Source organism: Schistocerca gregaria, chromosome 2 (assembly GCF_023897955.1).
Source record: "Schistocerca gregaria isolate iqSchGreg1 chromosome 2, iqSchGreg1.2, whole genome shotgun sequence".
NCBI classification, from domain to species: Eukaryota; Metazoa; Arthropoda; class Insecta; order Orthoptera; family Acrididae; genus Schistocerca; species Schistocerca gregaria.
Window position 1 is genome coordinate 571,233,144 of NC_064921.1, and position 23,025 is coordinate 571,256,168.

General features: G+C 43.7%; 2 protein-coding genes across 4 annotated transcripts in view; one reads left to right on the forward strand and one right to left on the reverse strand.

Annotated features, from left to right (window-relative positions):
- The window catches only part of LOC126333043 (neuromodulin), a 663,909-nt gene that overhangs the window by 88,383 nt on the left and 552,501 nt on the right, over positions 1-23,025 (reverse strand). The gene's annotated exons all lie outside the window — the stretch shown is intronic.
- Positions 16,752-23,025, forward strand: part of LOC126332988 (E3 ubiquitin-protein ligase SIAH1B-like) — a 456,241-nt gene continuing 449,967 nt past the window's right edge. For 2 of the 3 annotated variants that reach the window (XM_049996701.1, XM_049996704.1), the window contains exon 1: positions 16,752-16,920. The gene's annotated coding sequence lies outside the window, so the exon portion shown is untranslated. The remainder of the gene's footprint in view (positions 16,921-23,025) is intronic. The other variant, XM_049996702.1, reaches the window with a different exon arrangement.

Below are 23,025 nucleotides of genomic sequence, written 5' to 3' on the forward strand. Positions count from 1 at the left end.
AATCCGTAGGTAGCTGTCATCCACTGCAGTAGCAGCCCTTGGGCGGCCTTAGCGAGGTACGTCATCGCCATTTCCTGTTCTCTGTATCTCCTCCACGTCCGAACAACATCGCTTTGGTTTACTCTGAGACGCCTGGACACTTCCCTTGTTGAGAGCCCTTTCTGGCACAAAGTAACAATGCAGACGTGATCGAACCATGGTGTATTGACCGTCAAAGCATGGTTAAACTACAGCCAACACGAGCCGTGTACCTCCTTTCTGGTGAAATGACTGCAACTGGTCGGCTATCGGACCCCCTCCGTCTAATAGTTGCTGCTCGTGCTTGGTTGTTTACAATTTTGAACGGGTTTAGTGGCATCTCTGAACAGCGAAAGGGACTGTGTCTATGATACAATACCCACAGTCTTCAGGATTTCTGGGAACCGGGGTAATGCAAAACATGTTTTCATGCGTGTATAACCACGGAGGCAGGTGAACAGTTTACAGGCTTAGCATCCACACTTGTTGGCACGAAAGCCAATGATCTTCCACACTAGGACATCAGATAAATCGCTTCGTTTCCGCATCACGACAACGACCACACTGTTGTTTACGGCCCCCTACATGCTTTATATAGCCTGCACTGCCAGTGGTGCCACCTGCCGTCTGTGAGTGGTTATTGCCCGTTGATGTCGAACATGGGCGGTGATCTGACTGGACCGTGTGTATGTGGTTAACACAAATTTCAAATAGAAATAAATGAAAAACAAACTATGAGGTGCAGTGTTAAACATTCGTAGTTTTCTTTTTCCTGTACGTGGAGCTACACGCCGAGCACATAACAGAAATAATGTTATATTATTCAGCAACAAGCTCTAACGGAAACGGTATCGATTTCCAAGCAACTACAGAAAAAGTGAACTACATTAAATAGGAGGATAACAGCACGAGAGGCTTTGCAGGGAGAGGTAATTAATGTAGACAAACTCTTTAGATATATTATCTTTGTTTGCAACGTAATGACACAAAGACGGCTTTTTCACTCTGAACCCTAGGACTCGTTCTCAGTAGCGCTGAATGTTCTGGTCTATCTGATGAAAATTATCTGGACACCCATTTGTAATGCGTTGTTGATTACTAGGTGTCACAAGAGTCAGACGCATCAGTATAAAAGGAACCAGCAAGTTATGTGTTGTCAGTAAAAGCAGTAACAGCAGAATGATCGGTCACGAGAGCTCAGTGACTTAGAAGGCAGGCTAGTAATTAGAAGCCACGTGAATAACAGATCCTTTGGGGACATTCCACTCCTTCTAAAGATGCCTAAGTCGACATCTGGTGAGGTGACTGCGAGGTGGACATGCGAAGGAACAACCACAGATAAACCGAGCCAAGGTAGGCGTCTTGTAATAACGGACAGGTACCGTCGAGCATTGCGAAGGATGGTTGTAGAAAACCACCTGAAACTGTGGAAGGAGACACTCTCAATTCCAAAATGCTGCCAGCAGTCCAGGTAACACAGTGGCTGTGTTCAGGCGATGCCATGGGGCACAATGATCGAGCGGCTCTTCGTAAGCCACATATATCTCTAGTCAACGTTAAACGAAGCGACACTCGTGGTGGTGTAAAAGACGCAGCCACTGGAAAAGAGTAATTTGGAGTGACGAATCGCGCTGTACCCTATGGCAATCGACGGAAGGGTTTGTGTTAGTCAAATGCGTGGACAACATTATGTGCCATCATTTATAGTGCCAACAGTGAAGTATGGGGGATATGATGTTACGATATGGGTGTATTTCTTGTGGTTGGGGTGTAGTATGAGCATATTGTGGACTGCGTACAACAGAGGAACAGTTCGGAGTCGTTGACTGTTCGCATCACTATGACACATTCCTGAAATGAAATGAATGGCTGAGAGCCTCGACCCTTAACCTAATGGAACACCTTTGAGATAGAATGTCAACTTTTCTCCATACTCCAACTTCAGTGTCTTGTCTGGTATGGGCTCTTGAGAAAGAATGGACTGTCATTTCTCCACATTCATACAACTCACTGAAAGTGTCTCAAACAGCATTCTGGCTGTCATAAAGGGACAGGGTGGACACACCATATATTAATGCCCAATATCAATGTCTAATAATACTTTTCTGAAAAATAAGGTTTAACATACCATCGATGGCAAAATAATTTGATGCTGAGTGCAAGTCCGAATAGCGTAAAGATGGAAAGGACGTACGAACGTGGCGGCTTCGTTTTCCAAGTAACCATCCAGTAGTTCATCTTAACCAAGGAAACCCAGGCAAACCTATAAGTTTTCGGACGAGAAATTGGTGCCGACTCCTCTAGAGCGATAGGCGAGTGCCTTTATTTAAATACAGCCTCAGTCGGTGGCAACATCGAGATTTGATCATACAAAAGTGGTGAAAGGAGCTCCTCTCAGATGATGCCTGCTTCATGGAAAACAACGAATAGGACGAGAGGGAAGACAGGAGCCAAGTGGGTTGGACAGAGGAAGGATTACTCGGATTTAGGGACGAAAAGAAACTGGAAAAATACATCTACATGACTACTCTGTAATTCACAATTACGTCTTGATAAACGAAGGATAGCGACATCTGTTAAATGATTCTTTATTTAAACGATCAGATTCGCAGCAAATCCGCATCCTCAGGTTTGCACGTGAGTAGAAAAATGGGGGGGGGGGGGGGGGGGGAGGGGGGTGAATAAAATAAACAGTATAACCGAAGCTAAAATAATCCCTTGTGATCTTGGGATAGTTGATTCCATAGTTCTGCCGATTGTATTACTTGACTACCGTTCATTCGGCGAACGTTTTATTTTCATTTGACTGAGAATGTGGGTGGTCATTTTAAACCTGCTCTATATTTTATATGAATAGACTGAGTTCTCTCATCAGTTTACATCCTATTTTAAATTGGAGTGTAGACAATATTGCTTACTTTTTCCTCCAAGATTTTGTATTCAGGTGTAAATCTGAGGACGCCGCCAAAAGCTGCGGGGGTGGTTCATTAAGGGATCTTTTAACAGCTTTCGTGTTTCTTAATTTACCAAGATGTATTTCCACACCTGTAGCTGCTTCAAATACAAAGTGTTGTGCAATCACTGTTAAGTGCCTGGTAGAGGGTATGTACAACTACACCAATATTCCAGAGATCAGTGACAGGGGATGCAGGAAAAATATAGAGACTCACCAGTGGAGCATTCAAAAGATCATACAGAAGCTGTCGGAGCAGGAACGGGGTAGAAGAAGGGAAAGGGTGAAGAGGTTCTGGGAAGAGAAGACTGAGGTTCTGGGAAGAGAAGACTAAACGAAACCAATGAAGGCGCTACCCTCGTCCAACAGAGGTCGTAACGACAGAAGATAAAAAACGCTTTTTCAGCTTACAGGATAACGCTCGTCCAAACTCATCTCTAGGGAAATTTTTAGGGCTACCTATGTTTCCTTGTTTTGGCAGAGAAAATGGGATTGCTGACTCTTAGCGCCCATTTTCTCTGGTGTTTCGGCAGTTATTTGCCATTTCGTCTCTACAGCATGTAGCAACATTCAATCCAAACAAATACTTCTCATCACGTCTTTCATGCGACATCCACTGTCAACGAAGAACGTTTATTTGTTTCACATGAAAAACGAAAATTATTTTTAAAGTGGAAATATATGTGCCTATTCGAGGCATTGGTCGCAGATTTGTCTCGTATGATATTCGGTTTAACGATATTTATTAATATACACTCCTGGAAATGGAAAAAAGAACACATTGACACCGGTGTGTCAGACCCACCATACTTGCTCCGGACACTGCGAGAGTGCTGTACAAGCAATGATCACACGCACGGCACAGCGAACACATCAGGAACCGCGGTGTTGGCCGTCGAATGGCGCTAGCTGCGCAGCATTTGTGCACCGCCGCCGTCAGTGTCAGCCAGTTTGCCGTGGCATACGGAACTCCATCGCAGTCTTTAACACTGGTAGCATGCCGCGACAGCGTGGACGTGAACCGTATGTGCAGTTGACGGACTTTGAGCGAGGGCGTATAGTGGGCATGCGGGAGGCCGGGTGGACGTACCACCGAATTGCTCAACACGTGGGGCGTGAGGTCTCCACAGTACATCGATGTTGTCGCCAGTGGTCGGCGGAAGGTGCACGTGCCCGTCGACCTGGGACCGGACCGCAGCGACGCACGGATGCACGCCAAGACCGTAGGATCCTACGCAGTGCCGTAGGGGACCGCACCGCCACTTCCCAGCAAGTTAGGGACACTGTTGCTCCTGGGGTATCGGCGAGGTCCATTTGCAACCGTCTCCATGAAGCTGGGCTACGGTCCCGCACACCGTTAGGCCGTCTTCCGCTCACGCCCCAACATCGTGCAGCCCGCCTCCAGTGGTGTCGTGACAGGCGTGAATGGAGGGACGAATGGAGACGTGTCGTCTTCAGCGATGAGAGTCGCTTCTGCCTTGGTGCCAATGATGGTCGTATGCGTGTTTGGCGTCGTGCAGGTGAGCGCCACAATCAGGACTGCATACGACCGAGGCACACAGGGCCAACACCCGGCATCATGGTGTGGGGAGCGATCTCCTACACTGGCCGTACACCTCTGGTGATCGTTGAGGGGACACTGAATAGTGCACGGTACATCCAAACCGTCATCGAACCCATCGTTCTACCATTCCTAGACCGGCAAGGGAACTTGCTGTTCCAACAGGACAATGGACGTCCGCATGTATCCCGTGCCACCCAACGTGCTCTAGAAGGTGTAAGTCAACTACCCTGGCCAGCAAGATCTCCGGATCTGTCGCTCATTGAGCATGTTTGGGACTGGATGAAGCGTCGTCTCACGCGGTCTGCACGTCCAGCACGAACGCTGGTCCAAGTGAGGCGCCAGGTGGAAATGGCATGGCAAGCCGTTCCACAGGACTACATCCAGCATCTCTACGATCGTCTCCATGGGAGAATAGCAGCCTGCATTGCTGCGAAAGGTGGATATACACTGCACTAGTGCCGACATTGTGAAAGCTCTGTTGCCTGTGTCTATGTGCCTGTGGTTCTGTCAGTGTTTGACTTTTGTTTACTACTACGGCAGACTGTAAGCCTTTACAGAAATGCGTGGGTGTCAATAAATAAGTCGCGAACGCCAGAATACCATATATCGTTTTAAATTTCGTGCCTATTTGTATTTAGAACGTGGCAGCAACTAATGATGTACAATCAGACCAAGATGGCAGGTGTGCTAGGAGTGTGTAGCCGAATAGATCAACCTGATTTTCGTGAGTCGAGGGACTGCTCACAGAGCACGTCCATAGCGAAATTCATCCCGTATATGGTTAGAAATATATGCATTTCATGGAAATTTGTGTTCAGTTGCATACAGGCATTCAGCAAGGGCAAAGAAAAGTCACAAACAAGTAGCATCCTGAGATCTGAGTTTCTCCTGCCGTATACAACTTTCAAATAACTTCCGGGAATTCAGCGACCGCTGAAAGTGTTAGCTGGCTGAATTCCAGGAAGTTATTTGAAAGCAACGTCCTGGCTATCCTGGTTATCCAGTGATGGTTCATTGTTTCCCAGTCTAGGGGTATTTCGCTACCCAAGGGACATATCGGTTTTGTGGGTTGCAGCAATGTAAGGAACCAAATAAACTTGTTATGTCCCGAGAGGTCACTTCTCAGTTGCGAAAAATTGGCTCTGAGCAATATGGGACTTAACATCTGAGGTCATCAGTCCCCTAGAACTTAGAACTACTTAAACCTAACTGACCTAAGGACATCACACACATCCATGCCCGAGGTAGGATTCGAACCTGGGACCGTAGCGGTCTGGCGTTTCCAGCCTAAAGCGATGCGAACGCTACCACAAGAATTCTATGCTGCAGGCCTTTAACACCTTGTCGAACCATGGGATAAGTTTTTAAGTTTATAAGTGGAGTATGTTATAAAGAAAAATCAATTTCAGGCTGGTAAAAGCGGCTGTGATGTCTCTATCCCAGTTTGCGATTTATTTATTGACTCACGGTCGTATATGTAAGAATCTCACTGCGTTGCGTCACTGACAGGCAGTCTGTTGTGAATGTTAAAATGTAGGCTCTACCACATTGACAATAAAGAAGAAAAAGAAAGTTAGTTGTGCCTACATTTTAACACTGAGCGTAACAACCACCAAGTCGTATCCATTATCAATAAAATCAAGGCCACTAACAATGGTTACAGCACCCATATAGTACAAAAACTCAATGAAAAAATTAAAACACAACTAAATAAAAATCAAATCAAGCAGAGATTACAGAACCCCACAAACACTACAGCACACACAGAAACACAAAACAATAACACTCATGACATGAATAACAGAAAAAAATGGTATACTCTCACATACAAACACAAAACAACACACAAGATAGCAATATATTAAAGAAACAGGGATTACAAATAGCTTACAGAACAAGAAACACACTCCAATCACATTTACAAACAACAGAAAAACGAGGCAAATACCAAGGAGCAGGTATATACCAGCTAGAGTGCCAAGAATGTAAAGCAGTATATCTGGGGATGACAAGCAGGAACTTTAAAACTAGGTATAAAGAACATATAAGAAGTTGGAAATATGAGAACAGTCATTCTACCTTTGCCGAACACCTGATAAAACATGGACATGAACCATCCAACATGGAATGTGACATGACAGTTATCAGAGTGAATAATCACAATAAAAACCTCCTGACATTGCAAGAAAACTTCCACATACAAAGAGCCATTGCAATGGAAAAGAAGGTACTCAATGACCAAATCCATATAAACAATAACTCGCTGATCATGCTAGCCACCAAAACAATAACAAACTGAAGTGCAACCAGGATAAATAATTAATGAATATCCTTCTCTTCTACTCTCTCTCTCTCCCTACTACCCCCCCCCCCCTCCATACACACACACATACTCACAGACAAACACATGAACCCACAGATTAAAGGGAAAAAAAAGAGGATTGCACACACACACAGACACACAACAAATGAAAACCACAAAACACAACAGAAACAAAAGACAAACACACAACAACAGTTGGCAACACTACACACTGCAAACACACATATGTTGATCGCCAAATGGCAGTGAAAGTGAAATGTGATGTGACAAATGGCTAAACAACACCTGATTCGGCTAACTGGAGCATGAAGACAAGCAAATACGTCTCCAGAAACACATATATGTGTTAGCAGTGCTGGAAATCGTAAGTAAAACGAAAGATGCATCATTTTATGGAACTTGTGCTACAAAAGTTGATTCTAACCTAAAAAACCCGACAAAATGTAATATATCAACAGATTATATCTAGCAGATAATACGCTTATTGTATATATAAAAAAGAAACATATATTTCAGGCAACTGATGATGCTTCCCAAACAAATAAAGCGAAACGCGTATGGCAACAAACAAACTGCCTTCATTTAGTTGCATAGACGGCACATACCTCCACGAATTTAAAGCAACTAAAGGATAAGACGGAAAACAGTTAAAAATGACGAAAATCAAGGCTGTTGTGAAACAAGAATTGAATCCCTGTGCTAGATTATTTACCTTACTGACTTGCACTTATAAAACTTATGATTGCATCATCGGTAGAGAAAATAGATTTACAGATATCAATTAAAGTTAATGGGAAATTATTTATACGTCTTAGCAGAAGAGTTGGTCAGAGTATGGAATCCTGAGGGACGAATACCCACGGCATACCTCCAAACACACTCCAAGTACAAGCAGACAATGCCAGAGCCGGAAGATGGCTCGGATACTATTACGGTAGTGCGTCAAGCTGGCATTGGAGCCGCACTGTGCTATTGTGCGGTTGAACACTGCCGGACAAACGGGCGCTGATGTGGCCGCAGCTGGTCCGAGGTCGAAGCCCGAGCAGCCACGAATTTACCGGCTGCGGTTTCAGAACGTGCGGTCCGGCGAGATACGAACGGTCTCTGTGCTGCGAGACGGGAAGCCGTGCAGATTACGGCGTTGCACAAAATTTCTTTCTCTGTTACTAAAAAAAGTGTCCTCACCAACACTGCTAGCCATGAAAACGAATTTGACACCACATAGCAATCGGTCATTACCGGACACTGCCGTAGTAGTCATGACTAATTCACAGTGACATTGTAGGACGTGTATTAAGACATCAGGGATTAACTTCCGTTGTACTTGAGAGAGCAGCAGGGTATAAAAAGTTTGAAACAAGGTAGATATGGAATACGAGAGGCAGTTACACGGTTTTACTTAGCATATCGAAAAAATAAAGGAAATTAATTTTTGTTCGTTTGCAGGCACATGTGTGCAGTGTTGGCATATACAGATATCCCCGTGCCACAGTACTACAAAACGCCTCTAGAGAAGAGAAGAAAAAGGTAGAGGATGCCAAAGACTGTTGATAAAGCGGAATATCGAGAGGTAATTCGTTTTCGAGAGCAGGGAAATGTTTCAACTGTGTCAGGCCACTCCAATTGAGTTATTTAGCTGACTGTATTGGCACAAAACAGCTGCAACATTTCCACTCGTGCCGAAACCAAATTTGCGCACGATATTAAGCTTTTTCAGCAGGCTACGCCGTTTTGTTTTGACTTTTCTAGCAGCGTGACATGGCATTGTGGCGCTACTGCACACGTGTGGCTGCAACCAAAAAAAATTACATAACTTTATTTTTTCTACGTGATAATTAAAACTTCATCGATAAAGAATTGAGGACTCTGAGTGGTTTTATTATCAATACTCTGAGATACACTTCACGGTGTTTTGGCATAGTATGAATGTACATGAAGAGATTTTCGCAGAATAGCAAATCACGGTGGCCAATATACTAATGCAGAGTATAAGAATGTACTCAAAGACTTCTTTCCAAACACAGTGCAAAAGTCCACATAGTTGTCGCTGATGATCCTCATGTGGTACCACAATTTTTTTGAACTAGATTATTTCTTTTAAGCTTAACGGCAGTTTTTTCAAGCTGCGCGTTGAAAGACAATAGTTCTATCTAGAGGGCACCCATATATTTTCCCTCCTTTTCGGTTAAGGCGTACGTCATTGAAGTCCACAGCTCTGCTAGATTATCTGCCTATAGGACGGAAACAAGTCACTTCTATTTCAGCAGCACTAGGTCTAAAGCTCCACCTTCGGAATTATTCTGCTGACAGTTGTCAACACGAGTTAGAACGTTTCTAATGTCAAGATTTCCTCCTTGCTTCAAAAAGAGTATTCATTGAGACTATTTTCCTATCACCAGCATGAGCATATTTCTTACGAACTCTTCTGGCACATCGGCGATATAGAGGCTAAAGAGCAGAGGGGATAACACTGAATCTTGAGGTAAACCATTTTGGAGGTATTTCTGGAAACTGGATTTGTTCCCCAAGATGAGCTGCAGTTCTCTGTTACCAATCATATTTGTAACTATTTGGCAAGGTATTATCTTCAGAAGTCTGCTGATAAATCATTGAAAGACACATATTTCTCACCTTCATATGAAAGTCCGCTTCAGTGTAATGTGAGAGGCAGGGACTGGTCTGCACAGCATCGGCGAGTAAAGTTTGAACAGTCTGAGGAGATACTCGTTCTAGAAGTTTATATACCACACTAAGCAGTGCAATGGGACTACAGCTTTGCGGGAGATCTCTGGAAGTATATTGTCTTAGGAGAGCAATTATGTTGTCACTTTTAAATTCTTGGGGAATGTTCCTTGTCTTTAAAAACAAGATGAAAAATTTTACAAAGCACGTTTTCCTGTGGTTTCAGTGGATGGAATAGTAGTGACTGGTATATGACCAGAGCTCGTACAGGCTGTCGGAGAGAGAGAGAGAGAGTCGAGAGCAGGGAGAGCAAAAGAACACTTTCTACACCTGCTACTGAGTAATCCGCCTTATGGTGTGTGTCGGAGCGTTCTTTGGGCACCACTGTCACAAGCGCCTTTCCTTGTTCCTGTCGCAAAAGGTGCGCGGGAGGAACGATATTTTCAACTCGAGTTCGAAGGTATCTAATTTTACCTTCACGGTCTTTTCGCTAACTGTACGTAGTGGGAGGCAATATATTGGTTGACTCTTATAGCAAAAGTCGCTCACAATAAACTACATCTTGATGCACAAGGCCTCTTTTGTATCATCTGCCACAGGAATTGGATGAGTATTTGCGTGACACTTTCGCCCCTCCTTCGACCTTATGACGAATCTATGTTTGCACATTTAATAGCGATCAGGTTGCGTGCACCCGATGCGTGGGATACTTCATTTTCGAGGCCCAGAAGACACGAGCTTTTTAGACACTGACTAATTAGGTATCTAGATTACAGGAACATCGCCGGCGCCAAACTTTGGGATAATGAGAGCGCTCGCAGTCCGCCACCGTGCTGCACAACAACGGTTAGGCGGGCAACAGGGCAGCAGATCACGTCTCAGTTAAAAACAACACACCAACGGCCTTGAGGGTTCTGTCAGACCACCGAAGATATCTATCGCCGGGCGTGGCTAGTAGTTGGGTAGGTGACAATCCGGATCTGCCTTGCACTATTGGCAAGCGGCTTGCCCTCAGCCCTTGTAAGGCGAACTGAAGAGCTGCTTGACTGGGAAGTAGCAGCTCCGGTCACGAATACTGACAATGGCCGAGAGAGTTGAGTTTCTGCCCCACTTCCTATCCACATCCAATGATGCCTTAGGGCTGAGGCTGACTCGACGGTCAGTCTGTGCCGTTGCGCCTTCTGAGGCTTGTTCGAAAGAAGAGAGATAGCAACGAAAATAAAAACAGACTATCCAGATCCATCTTCACGTTATGAGGTACAGAAGTGGACGCCCCATGCATGTCCCTCTTCTGAGTGCAAACCACAGGGTACACAGGTTAGCATAAACGTCGGAGTTTCGCCATTAGACTATCGGAACATCGGAAGAATGAATCGCACGGTACACATTGGTGCATGCCGAAGCATGTGGAAGTATATCGAAAACCACTGGGCACTGTATTCTTATTTGGTGGATATTTACATGTGAAGAAATGAGGTCTAGACACATCTATCAGAGTCACTCGTAGTAGAATGATATAGAAACTTGTCTCAAATTTTATTGTCCGTAAGTGTACTGACTGTTCACTTTCAGGAGACTCTTAGCCCGGTGGCTGAATGTGGTATTTGTTTCGATAGAAGTCGAATGGCCCCGGTCTGTACCGACAGCTTTCATGGCGCAGCCAATCTAGCCATCCTTAGCTAGAAGACAACATTGCGTTCAGTGCGTCTACGTACTCTTAAACAACAGACGGATTCAAAGATCACAGCAATGTTTTATTTAACTAAGTTTGAAACTAATTTTATTGATACGTTCAATGAACATACTCTTTGCGTGCAGTTTTGACAGTTAAAGTTGGTAGCGACCGGAAAACGAATATCGTTCTAAAGTCGTAAAGAGTCTTCTGAGGTCTGTCGCAACAGCAACTCCCGTCAGGCGCCGCGCCGACAGTCTACTTAGAGTGAACAATTAATAGATACAGATTATGTACGATCTCTGTTATTACTTACGTTTTAAGAAGTTGCTGGTTCTACTGATACAAGTCTAGACAACACCAGTTGTATCGTTAATAGGCAGCCGCTCTACACACATCAGAAGGCAATAAGTCGGGATGTGCGATATTAGAGTATTATTTCAGAAATCATCTTGCCGCACACTATAAACAGAAGAGGAAGCGAGGAAATGAAATGATTGTGGTACATTATGTATCCATAGCTATGTACCGAACCCCCTGTCATCACTACGCCATTTTACTTTAGAATTGCTTCCTTTCTGTTCCTAATTTTTATCAGTTTTAATTCTCAGTACGTCGAGTTCAGTACAATATTTGGTTGTTGCTGCGGTAAACCACACAAAGCAGACGACAATCCACTGGCACAGGACCGTTTCAACACCAAAACGCCAGAGATGGTTCATTTTATGACCGACTTCAAATGAATGCAATGAAATAACAATAAAACGAAGGTAATTGTAAATTGTCATGAAATTTTCCTTTTCATGATTCTACAGAAACCACTACAATATTAGATTCATTGGTTGTTTCTTACGATTTCATTTCCTTCCACTGTTTCTGAATAGAGTGTATAAGACTCTATTTAATGATTCTCCTGTTTGGTAATTATTTAACAGTTGTAAATAAACTAATATAAAACATACAGTTTATACGACGGATCTAAAAACACACAACAAATAACAACAGCAGCTATTAAAAGTTCTTAACAGGCAAGTAGAATCATTTCATTGTCACAAGTTGTGTTTCCAGGAACTTTCAGCTTACGTAGGCGAATAGCACTATAAAGAAAGCAAAGCTAGTGGCGTTACCCGTATAGGAACTCAAACTAATTTCATACGTACCGTTAAAACAGTGTTATACAAAGAGATACAGGAAACAAGAGCCTTACGTTTAAGTTGAGAAACGAGCAGAGAGGGCGCCTCCCGCTCACTACGTGCAAATACTGCGAAAGAGCCAGAAATGAGAGGCCACTTGGGTGCACTTGTAACTAAATTACTCTGTTCGTCTGGGTCGCCAAGAGGATAATACTCAGAGCTCATATAGCTGCATTGCTGGAATAACATACTACTGAGAGCTACTTAAAATATACACGTCCAGAACATTTTTATAACAGCGAATCCTCTTCCGCCGGCTTTTTGCTACCCACGTGCGTCAAGTAGAAATATGATCTTTACTCCTGCTGGGCGTAGACGACTGGCCTTGAAACATACACGGATCTTGCAACAGGAATTTAATATCCGCCTCTTCGCCGAACGGTCGCAAGAAGTGACATAGTGGATGCCCCAGGCATGTGGGGCGCATCAATATTCACAGCGCGCAGACAAGCACGTGCCGGGGCGCATTCCACCGTACCTGCCAATGCGAGGAGCTGCTGCGCCGCAGTTCTCTCCCTTTGTGTTTTTGTCTCCCTCCCGTCCTTCTCCCGTTCACCATTCAGGTACTCCCTCATTCACTAGGGCGCACATGCACCTGCGCCAACCCACTCGCCTGCTCACCTACCTATTAGCACGCACAATAATATCTAGGTTTATACAGTTTACTGGCAGTATTTCAGACAAATAACTTGTGATGTCGCACCTTCAGTGATGCCGATAATACTTTATCACTACTTTCGAAGGCATGCTGAAAACTACACTACTGGCCATTAAAATTGCTACACCAAGAAGAAATGCAGATGACAAACGGGTATTCATTGGAAAAACATATTATGCTAGAACTAACGTGTGATTACATTTTCACGCAATTTAGGTGCATAGATCCCAAGAAATCAGTACCCAGAACAACCACCTCTGGCCGTAATAACGGCGATACGCCTGGGCATTGGGTCAAACAGAGCTTGGATGGCGTGTACAGGTACAGCTGCCCATGCAGCTTTAACACTATACCACAGTTCATCAAGAGTAGTGATTGGCGTATTGTGACGAGCCAGTTGCTCGGCCACCATTGACTGGACGTTTTCAGTTGGTGAGAGATCTGGAGAATGTGCTGGCCAGGGCAGCAGTCGAACATTTTCTGTATCCAGAAAGGCTCGTACAGGATCTGAAACATGTGGTCGTGTATTATCCTGCTGAAATGTAAGGTTTCGCAGGGATCGAATGAAGGGTAGAGCCACGGGTCGTAACACATCTGAAATGAAACGTCCACTGTTCAAAGTGCCGTCAATGCGAACAAGAGGTGACCGAGAGGTGTAACCAATGCCACCCCATACCATCACGGCGGGTGATACGCCTGTATGGCGATGACGATTACACACTTCCAATGTGTATTCACCGTGATGTCGCCAAATACGGATGCGACCATCATGATGCTGTAAACAGAACATGGATTCATCCGAAAAAATGACGATTTGCCATTCGTGCACCCAGATTCGTCGCTGAGTACACCAGGCGCTCCTGTCTGTGATGCAGCGTCAAGGGTAAGCGCAGCCATGGTCTCCGAGCTGATAGTACATGCTGCTGCAAACGTCGGCGAACTGTTCGTGCAGCTGGTTGTTGTCTTGCAAATGTCTCATCTGTTGACTCAGTGATCGAGACGTGGCTGCATGATCCGTTAAAGCCATGCGGATAAGATGCCTGTCATCTCTACTGCTAATAATACGAGGCAGTTGGGATCTAGCCTGGCGTTCCATATTACCCTCCTGAGCCCACCGATTCCATATTCTGCTAACAGTCATTGGATCTCGACCAACGCGAGCAGCAATGTCGCGATACAGTAAACCGCAATCGCGATAGGCTACAATCCGACCTTAATCAAAGTTGGAAACGTGATGGTACGCATTTCTTCCTCTTACACGAGGCATCACAACAACGTTTTACCAGGCAACGCCAGTCAATTGGTGTTTGAGTACGAGAAATTGTTTGGAAACTTTCCTCATTTCAGCACGTTATGAATGCTCTGAAAAGCTGATCATTTGCATATCTTCTTCCTGTCGGTTAAATTTAGCGTCTGTAGCACGTCATCTTCGTGGTGTAGCTATTTTAACGGCCAGTAGTGTAATACCTCCGAATCTTTCTTGTGAAAACTCTTGAAGTTTTTCAAATAAAACAAAGGTTATCAACATTCTACGTCTTTATTCTTAGTGTCTACAGTAAACCGCAATCGCGATAGGCTACAATCCGACCTTAATCAAAGTTGGAAACGTGATGGTACGCATTTCTTCCTCTTACACGAGGCATCACAACAACGTTTTACCAGGCAACGCCAGTCAATTGGTGTTTGAGTACGAGAAATCGTTTGGAAACTTTCCTCATTTCAGCACGTTATGAATGCTCTGAAAAGCTGATCATTTGCATATCTTCTTCCTGTCGGTTAAATTTAGCGTCTGTAGCACGTCATCTTCGTGGTGTAGCTATTTTAACGGCCAGTAGTGTAATACCTCCGAATCTTTCTTGTGAAAACTCTTGAAGTTTTTCAAATAAAACAAAGGTTATCAACATTCTACGTCTTTATTCTTAGTGTCTACTTGTTTGCAGCTCTCTGCCGCTAGAGGGCTCCGAGTTTTAGCTTTTAACATGACGGCCTGTAATGTAACTATGTCGATGGTTGAGAAACAACGTACTTTAATCGAGTATCGAGTCCGAAGAGCTCATACACAGAGAGCACCCTCCCTTTCAGTACGATAATGTCAGACCACACACTAACGCTGCGACACCTGTAACAGTCCGGCGGCACGGGTTTACTGTCATCCGTCATCCTCCACACACTACAGAGTTCGCCTCATCCGATTTTCATTTGTTTTCAAAACTTAAAGAACATTTTCGTTGACTGCACTTTGATAATGACGAAGCGGTGCAAGCAGGGGTGAGGCTGTGGATCCATCAACAAGTCAAACATTCTATAGTGACGGTATAGAAAAACTGCTCTCTCGTTGGGAGAGATGTGTCCGTCGCCAGAGTGATTATGCTGAGAAATAAAGACAGAGGCATTAAGAATAAAGATGTAGAATATTGATAACGTTGATTTTATTTAAAAAGCTTTAAGTGTTTTCAGATCAAAAAATTCGGAGCCATTACTTTTCAGAACGCCCTCGTAGATTAAATAATGTGAAGCACTTTGGGCTAAAAATTAATTCAGAAACTTCGGTAATTACTGAGTGTGCAAATTTGAATATCAGTTTTTTGTATAATGGAAGCGGGACCGAGAGTTGGTAAATAGATAATGTGATTCTTCAATTTACCCAGGTGTATTTTATGACGAAAGAAATCTCGGGTGAACAGCCTGGTATGAGTGTGCATAGGACACAATGTTTCGGCAATCGACCACATTGCACATCATCAGATGCGCAGATGTACTGACCGGCGGTGGGCCGGCGCCATGTATATAAAGGACAATCCCCCTCCCGCTCCTCCCTCAGGCGCTTCCTATGTCTGAGAAGCGCCAGAGGTAGGAGCGGGAGAGGCATTGTCCTATATATACATGGCGCCGGCCCATGTTGTCTTGCAAACGTCCCCATCTGTTGACTCAGGGATCGAGACGTGGCTGCACGATCCGTTACAGCCATGCGGATAAGATGCCTGTCATCTCGACTGCTAGTGATACGAGGCCGTTGGGATCCAGCATGGCGTTCCGTATTACCCTCGTGAACCCACCGATTCCATATTATGCTAACAGTCATTGGATCTCGAGTAACACGAGCAGCAATGTCGCGATACGATGAACCGCAATCGTGATAGGCTACAATCCGACCTTTATCAAAGTCGGAAACTTGATGGTACGCATTTCTCCTCCTTACACGAGGCATCACAACAACGTTTCACCAGGCAACGCCGGTCAACTGCTGTTTGTGTATGAAAAATCGACTGGAAACTTTCCTTATGTCAGCACGTTGTAGGCGTCGCCAGCGGCGCCAACCTTGTGTGAATGCTCTGAAAAGCTAATCTTTCGCTATTTGAATATGACAGCATCTTCTTCGTGACGGTTAAATTTCGCGTCTGTAGCACGTCATCTTCGTGGTGTAGCAATTTTAATGGCCAGAAGTGTATTCTGTGTTTTAACCAAGAAGTCTCATACATCACTCCCATCTTGCTCCTTTGTAATACACAGCGTGATGCTTCCAAACTTATGGAGGGGAGTGTATGAGCCAGGGACCTCTCTATCAGCGTCCGTGGCGGCAGTTGCGCGTTGTTTCAGCGGGGGCCCGCTAACGAGTGTGTTCTGAGCTGCCGGTTGCGAGACCGTCGGTGCTAATAGGAGCACGGGAAGCGAGGCGAGGCGGCCCGCCAGTGCGGATTGTGCCTACGGTGACACAGGCAGCCTCATACGCCTGCCGGGAAGGCAAAGTACGACGGGGGCAGACAGACGTTTGACGTTCCGCGTTGGGTGTGCGAGTTCCAAAGTCGGACTGGAGCACGAGACCAGTATGTCACTGGCACTTCTGCGACCGCCTGTAGGTGAGCTAGCTGCGAAGTTTAAATTCTTACTTTACCCGCCGTTGCGATGACGTCGCAAGAAGGAAGTATTCACACTAATCACTCAGTATATTCACTTTCTTTTACCAGGATGGTAATATGATTTATCAGCATGTATTAAGACAAACGTAAGTATCAGCGCTACATTCTGTAGATATTCCTATTGCGAAAATCTTGTTATCAGTGGGACGATAGGTGCAGTGCGTTTTTATCACATTACCACAGTGTCTTTCTTTCCGGAGGCATATTTCTCAACTCTAAAGGTCACTACCACACAATTTCGTTAAATATACAGAGTGAGGCAGCTAAGTCATAACACCCCTTGTATCTTACCAACCCTAATAGATAAAAATATGCCGTTTGGACAGTGAATTGCAGGGACAGGGGCTGCTTGAATATATCACATTTCATCTTTGTGCTATTTTTTATTACAGGGATATGAGGCCACCTTTGTTTTTGTTTTTTAAAATGGAACCCTATGTTAAATTTTAGCGTAACATGATGGGCTTAAAAAGACGGTTTCAAATATATGTCCTTCATAATATTTAGGCGAATAGTTTTTGAGACACTGATATGTTGCCGTATCGTATTCGTCCTACGAAGCGGCGTTGTCCAGTGCGACGTTTCCTGTTGACCAGTGAGGAACTTAACAGGAAAGTTGTTGTTTTCCTGCTTCTCGATAACGCCGCAAGGTGACGCACGAAGTAGCTGGAGAGAAGGATATAAATGTGCTACTTGGGTAATGAGACATCGCATTTCCGTCACAGTTTCTTGGAACAGACATGAACACCAACGAAAGAAAGTTAAATATGCTTCTAGTGTATCCTGATCGTGAGCATCCTAATGAGCTTCTTGTACGTATTTACAAGAAACTATTGAATCGGGATCACGGAACGCCATACTCAGAAGAGAAGGCAAAAAAGCTGCAACTGGTGAGGTACATGAAAAGGGCGTTCTAGTGTTGGCTCATAAGGACCCTACTGTTTCGTCGCGACGTATTTCCTCGGAATGTGGTACAATTCAGACAAGTGTTCTACGCATATTCCACCGACTTCGACAGGTACAGCAGCAGCACCCGTGGATTGTTAACAAATGTGCATTGCAGCAGAGGGGAGCGTTTTGAGCACATGCTTCAGTAAAGTTATGTATCATGTACTGTATGTATTTTGCACCAGAAATGTCATTGTGGGGCCGTACGTCATTCCGGGTATACTAAATGGCAATAACTATGCACAGTTCCTGCGAAACATTTTGCTGGCAGATGTACCACTAACTACGCGGCAGTGCGTGTGGTTCTAACATGACGGCTGTTCTGCTCACTCTTCCCGTGTGGCTACAGAGCTGTTAAATGAAAAGTTCCCGAATTGTTGGATTGGACTACGTGCTGAAATGAAGTGGCCAGTCCGATCTCCTGATTTGACCCCTCTTGAACTTTTTCCCTTGGGAGCAATCAAACATGAAGTTTATGCTGAAATACTAACTACGCCATACGATATGAAGTAACGCACCATCGAAGCGTGACACCCTCGCAATAGTTCACAAATCATTCGAACGGCGACTACAAATGTGCATTGCAGCAGAGGGGAAGCTTTTTGAGCGCATGCTTCAGTAAAGTTTTGTATCACTTACTGTATGTATTTTACACCTTTGTGTGTATTTGCTTCGTATTGTGATCAATACTAAATATTTTAAATAAAAAACAAATACGTACGAAATAATTGTGATCAATAAGGGCCTCCTCATTTACATTTGTATTTCTGTTACTTAAAATATATTAACATCTTGTAGTTTTTTAATACTGTATGTTGTCCTCTATTTTGGTATCACATTTGTCAAATAACTGAATAATATTTGCGCGACATTATCAGTTAATTTTTGCGCAAAATATCGCAGTACGTATTACTATTGTCGGATAAATGGGCGTGTTTGTGTAAGGACGGACTCTCAACGTTTACCATGTACTCTACACAACAGGAAAGGTCGCATTGGCCAATGCCGCTTTGAAGGACGAACATATCTGTGTCTCAAAAACTATTCGCGTAAATATTACGATATACACATATTTGAAACCGTCTTTTTAAGCCGATCATGTTACTCTAAAATTTAACATAGGATTCCATTAAAAAAAAGTAGGCCTCGTACCACTCTAATAAAAAATAGCACAAACATGAAATGTGAGGTATTCAATTAGCCCCTGTCTCTGCAATTCACTGTGCAAACGGCATCCTTGTATCAGTGATTCTTCAATTTCTCCAGGCGTATTTTATGACGAAATAAATCTCGGGTGAACAGCGTAGTATGAGTGTGCATAGGACACAATATTTCGGCAATCGACCACGTTGCCATCATCAGGCACCCGAGATTTATTTCGTCATCTTTGTATCTAATACGGTTGGGAAGATACAAGGGGTGTTATGACTTAGCTGCCTCGCCCTGTATATAAACACAGTGTTCGTACAGTAAAACAAAGAAACATGAGTAACAGTACGCCCTTAAGAAGTGAAAGCAAAAAGTATCGGAATACTTGGGCATATTATTCGAAACTTCAGAGAAACGTTTCCTTAACAGCTTCTCCCAGATAATGAAGCTGATCTAATCTCATGGAGTGCTTATCATTGGGGCATGTGAATAACGTAACGTGAAGTTGAGGTCTCACTGACGCCGAGGGTTGTTAAAGAAAACGCTGCAGCACGACTGACCAAGGATTTGTAAGAAAATACATTTCTTTGAAGAGCAGTCCATCTGCAACAAGTTCCTTCTGTACTTGCTTGTTGGTCAGTACACAATTTCGTTCAATACGTATCTACACTGACCAGTCACATTAATGTTATCACCTTTCAAAAGCCTGAATAACCACCTTTACAGAGTGGGCTTGCAGGAATTGTATCAGTGAGGTTTTGAAAGGTGCCGACAGGGATGTAGACTCCAGTGCCGCAACCAGCTGCACGAGGTTGCTCGGCTGAGAATCCACGGCATAAACAGCTCGATCGAGATGGTCCCACAGATTCTCGACTCGGTTTAAAACCGGGGGGTTTGGTGGCCAGGGGAGAACGGAAACTCATTGCGGTGCTCTTCGAAACAAGCACGTACACAGCGAGCTGTATGATTCGTTGCATTGTCCTCCGACCAGGATCCTTGCAGGCTGTTTGCTTTCAAACGTTCCACGCCGTAAACGCCAACGGCTATCAGTCCGAAGGAGCATAGATCGTGATTCGTGTGAGAAGGCCACGTTCGCCAATCAGTGCAGCAGTCAGCGTGGGTGCACGAACCAGGAGTCTACGGCAGAGGCCCATACACAGTAACCTTCCTCAACGGCTATTAAGCCCCTTGGTTCATCTGGCGCTCAGTTGCCGTACACGTCTCTGCAGTCGTCGTGCATCCCTGTCAAAATGGCCCGTGGTGCGTCACAGTCGCCTCGGTGTCGGTTTTCGAGAGCGCCATTTTGACATGCGCTGCTCTCCAAAGAAATTTGTTTTCTTATAAATCCTTGTCCAGGTACTCTTTAACCAAGGCAGTGCACGAACAGTTTATAAACATAGCCGTTTCAGAAATGCTTCCACCCTTGGCTCGAAATCCAATTATAAAGCCCTTTTTCGATATCATCGCTCTTTTCTCGCACTACGGCAACGACTGCACTGTTTTCCACGTCCCCATACACGCTTTATATACCATGCATTGCTACTGCTGCCATCTGCAGTCTGTGAGTTTAGCGCACTTTGACGTCGAATATAGGTGGTGGTCACATTAATGTCACTGGACTGTGTGTAAACACAAGTACATCAGTGCCGAAATTTTGAAATATTCCGAATGACCACTGTAGGCAACTTACTTTATAACAGAAGTTTCATTCAGGACAGGGGTCGACAACTGCGAATTTTCCTCATGCGGTCCGCAGAGCCATCACTGTTTTGGTGATGATAGATGGTGCAAACACACAAGAAATTTTATGTGTCTTTCGTTGAAGAAAATGCGTTTAAAACTACCATTTAGAAAGGGCTTCCGGTAGTTGTATGTGGTCAGTGTCTTACAGTTTAATAACTAAGCGCAGAGAGGAAACATCACTTTTGAGCATATGGTGGTGGTGTTAATGACCGGTTGTCTAAGTTACTAATCCATCTCCTGTCCTGTAAGGTCGTGTATGAAACCCAGTTCTTCCTGAGCAGCTTACGACATCGGAAGTCGAAGAGCGACGTAAGTGGCGTGATCGGTAGAGATGAATCTCATTAAAGGTAAAAGTTAACTATCGAACTGTCATCTGTCAAAGGTAAAATTTATTTATCGATTCTGTGTCCTCACTGTCTATATTTCAGTAAGTTTCGTGGTATATTATTTTCCGATAAAGTTGTCCCCCGTATAGAATTCTCTATACATCCTTGGATGTTAGTTTGTGATTATGGGTAAAAGTTTGGTTTCGGAAAACTTCACTTAATGTTTTCATCGTCTTCAGTTTTAGTATGTACAACATCTTGTCCCATTTTTCTCGGATAAAGTCCTTTTTTGGTTCTATGAAGAATGAACTAATTCTTTTCCGTCTTTCTATACATCTTTCAGCAACCATTGTAATAAATCCATACATCCTTGGATATTAGTTTGTGACTGTGGGTAAAAGTTTGGTTTCGGAAAACTTCACTTAATCGTTTCCTGACTGTAGAGCTATTTCTGCTACAGCTAATTTTTCTACTTTCCCTTGTCGGCAAAGAGTTTTGTGGTCTTTCAGAGGTGTGTTCATGCTTCTCCTTGTAGTTTCATTGTAGACCTTTCCACACTTATATGAAATCTTACATACTCTGCATGCCGACAAAGAAGGACGTTTGCTCTCACTTCCTTTGTTGGTCTGCTGTAAAATGCACTTGATCAGTTTTTTTAATGAAATAGCACAATTTTTCTTCATCACGCGTCCAGTTATCTATTAGCAAACTGTGTAGCATGTTCTATTTGACCTCCCCTTGTTTTCACTTTTATAACTTATTTGTGACGTTCTCTCATTACCTCAGTTTTCTTTGTGTTGTTTTTCATCTGTGCACATGCAGTCCTTCAAGTTTTGAGAGGATTTTTGGTATAGAGATATTGTTTTACCTGCAAGCAGCATTATGTAATCAGCAAATCTGGTACAGTTTGTCCTTCGGCTTCCAACGATTGCTCCTTCCTTCTGTACCCCTTGACTATCAAGTCTTTGATATATATGGTAACCAGAGTTGGTGAAAGACAACAAGGCTGTCTTTCTTCTCTCCCGACTCTAAATAAGTGGGTCACGTCCTTTCTTAAATTCACGGTTGCTTTCTTCTTTGTGTGTATCTTTATAATTAGTCTCTTGTCCTTCAAGTTCATCATCTTTAGTTTTAGGATGTTCAGCACCTTGTCCCATTTTTCTCGGACAAGGTCCTTTTCTGGTTCTACGAAGAATAAACTAATTCTTTTTCCTCTTTCTATACATCTTTGAGCAACCATTGTAATAAATCCAGTAGCATCTCTTGTACCTCTCCCATTTCTGGAACCATATTGCTCTTCTCGTACGTTATCGTTTATTGTATGTACCCGTTTACAATTAAATTCCCTAAGCAAAGTTTTGTTAACATAAGAGTCTACATGTTTAATTCTGTTTTCTGTACGTTTCTTGGTACCCGATTTTTTGGAGACTTTTAGCTATCACTTGCTTGACCACTTTCGTATATCACACTGAAAAAACCTGTTATTTCTGCTATGCCTTTTTTATCCAGTACTAAAATTATTCTGTAGGAAGGCCATACAATTCAGCAATTTACCTACCTTCCACATGTCATCCGTATATCCTTACCATCTGTTACTTCTTCCTTCCTCCTTGTGCTGTATCTTACCATTTTCATCCTCTATTTCTCTTTCCCTAAAATTCATTGTTCACTTATCCAAAGTGAGTCTGCATACCTCCTTACAAAGTAGGTCACATCACTCTTCTGTGTCCATGTCTCCTAAATCATCGCATTCTTTTAACAACTGCCCCTCGCTTTTTATGTCCTGCTTCTCAGCTGATTATTTAGACTTTTGTGGATTGTCTGTCTAATCTTGTCTCCTTTATTTTTGTTTGCTCCTTTTTTCATTTTTTTTTCATCT